Source organism: Brassica rapa, unplaced genomic scaffold (genome assembly GCF_000309985.2).
Source record: "Brassica rapa cultivar Chiifu-401-42 unplaced genomic scaffold, CAAS_Brap_v3.01 Scaffold0531, whole genome shotgun sequence".
Classification (NCBI taxonomy): Eukaryota; Viridiplantae; Streptophyta; class Magnoliopsida; order Brassicales; family Brassicaceae; genus Brassica; species Brassica rapa.
This window is the reverse complement of record NW_022610472.1, coordinates 1-2,500: the sequence shown is the minus strand read 5'-3', so window position 1 is coordinate 2,500 and position 2,500 is coordinate 1.

The following is a 2,500-nucleotide window of genomic DNA, read 5'->3' as shown; positions in this document are numbered from 1 at the left end:
CGTCCTGTGTGTACTGACGGACGTCCTGCGTGTGCTGACGGACACACGGACAGCCACGGACGTCCTGCGTGTGCTGACGGACGTCCTGCGTGTGCTGACGGACGTCCTGTGTGTGCTGACGGACGTCCTGTGTGCACTGACGGACACACGGACACACACGGACAGCCACGGACGTCCTGCGTGTGCTGACGGACGTCCTGCGTGTGCTGACGGACGTCCTGTGTGTGCTGACGGACGTCCTGTGTGCACTGACGGACACACGGACACACACGGACAGCCACGGGAAGGGCCAGCGTGTGCTGACGGACGTCCTGCGTGTACTGACGGACGTCCTGCGTGTGCTGACGGACGGCCACGGACGTCCTCTGTGTACTGACGGACGGCCACGGACGTCCTTTGTGTGCTGACGGACGTCCTGTGTGTACTGACGGACGTCCTGCGTGTGCTGACGGACACACGGACACACACGGACAGCCACGGACGTCCTGCGTGTGCTGACGGACGTCCTGCGTGTGCTGACGGACGTCCTGTGTGTGCTGACGGACGTCCTGTGTGCACTGACGGACACACGGACACACACGGACAGCCACGGACGTCCTGCGTGTGCTGACGGACGTCCTGCGTGTGCTGACGGACGTCCTGTGTGTGCTGACGGACGTCCTGTGTGCACTGACGGACACACGGACACACACGGACAGCCACGGGAAGGGCCAGCGTGTGCTGACGGACGTCCTGCGTGTACTGACGGACGTCCTGCGTGTGCTGACGGACGTCCTGTGTGCACTGACGGACACACGGACACACACGGACAGCCACGGACGTCCTGCGTGTGCTGACGGACGTCCTGTGTGTGCTGACGGACGTCCTGTGTGCACTGACGGACACACGGACACACACGGACGTGGGCCAAAATCACCCACGGACAGCCAAAATCACCCGAGAAGCCAAAAATGCAAAAATTAATATTTTTGAAGAAAGTTTTCTGAAAGGAAACATCAAAAATATGTCAACAAAGAGTTTAGGATGTCAAGTGTTGATCAAAAGTTGCTGTAGACATCCGTATAGACCACGAAACTCCGACCTTTGTAGCATGCAAAAGACATGGTTAGAAGCAAAAGAAATTTATGAAAATTTACCAGAAAATAGCTTTAACCATCCTTATGAAGCATGCAAAAAATCAGATTCAAATTCGAAGTATTTTTTTTTTTACATTAAAAATACTCCCCGGAACACAATCAATGTCTGTTGGTGACAGACTGAAAAAAAGCGTTTTGTATATATAAGGGGTAGGCACTCTCTTGAGCCTCCTACCCCCCAGTACCCGAACGGTTCGGGTACGTAGTGTTGGACTGTTCGGTCCAACACTATCGAGGGCTGGGTTGAGGTCGATGGCCGGATTGTCCCCGGTGAATTTTCCGGGAACTTTTCCGGCGAATTTTCCGGTGGACCGTTTTGCCCCTGACTTCAAATTTTCGCGCTTGCATGGTCTTGGCCTGGTTTCATCCGTCTTCCAGTTGCTTTTTTGATTACATCTCAAGAGTGGTTGGAAAGATTGATGTTAGCGGGGGCAATGAACATTCGGCGTATGAGTGGTGATTGGATAGCTAGTGTTTGTAGGCTCTGTGCTCGCGCACCCAACTACAGACCAACTATCCTCCTCAGTTTCTTCACTAGCATAGTTTTATGCTTGTTGAACTGATCCGGGGCCTGTGTTGCGTACCTATCTGGAAGGAATTGTTAAGCTTTGCTTAAAATGTTGTTTGCGGCATCTCCTTCGGTGGGGAAGTCGTGAACACATAAGCCGGCACTTGTGATCCTTGCGTCTTTGCATAGTTTATGCATTGTTCGCAAAGGTGAATAAGCTGTTTGCTGAGATCTCGGTTGCGGAAATATTATGGCGGTGACCCGAAGAAATTCTGTCCCGCTAAGCACGTTTGTCTCCGGACAAAAGATGACGGTCAAGTCTGCGTCTGTTCCCACTTTCCTTGTGTTTGCGGGAATATGACGTGGTCTTGTCCTGATTTATGAATGCTACCTGGTTGATCCTGCCAGTAGTCATATGCTTGTCTCAAAGATTAAGCCATGCATGTGTAAGTATGAACGAATTCAGACTGTGAAACTGCGAATGGCTCATTAAATCAGTTATAGTTTGTTTGATGGTAACTACTACTCGGATAACCGTAGTAATTCTAGAGCTAATACGTGCAACAAACCCCGACTTCTGGAAGGGATGCATTTATTAGATAAAAGGTCGACGCGGGCTCTGCCCGTTGCTCTGATGATTCATGATAACTCGACGGATCGCATGGCCTTAGTGCTGGCGACGCATCATTCAAATTTCTGCCCTATCAACTTTCGATGGTAGGATAGTGGCCTACCATGGTGGTAACGGGTGACGGAGAATTAGGGTTCGATTCCGGAGAGGGGAGCCTGAGAAACGGCTACCACATCCAAGGAAGGCAGCCAGGCGCGAAATACCCAATCCTGACACGGGGAGGTA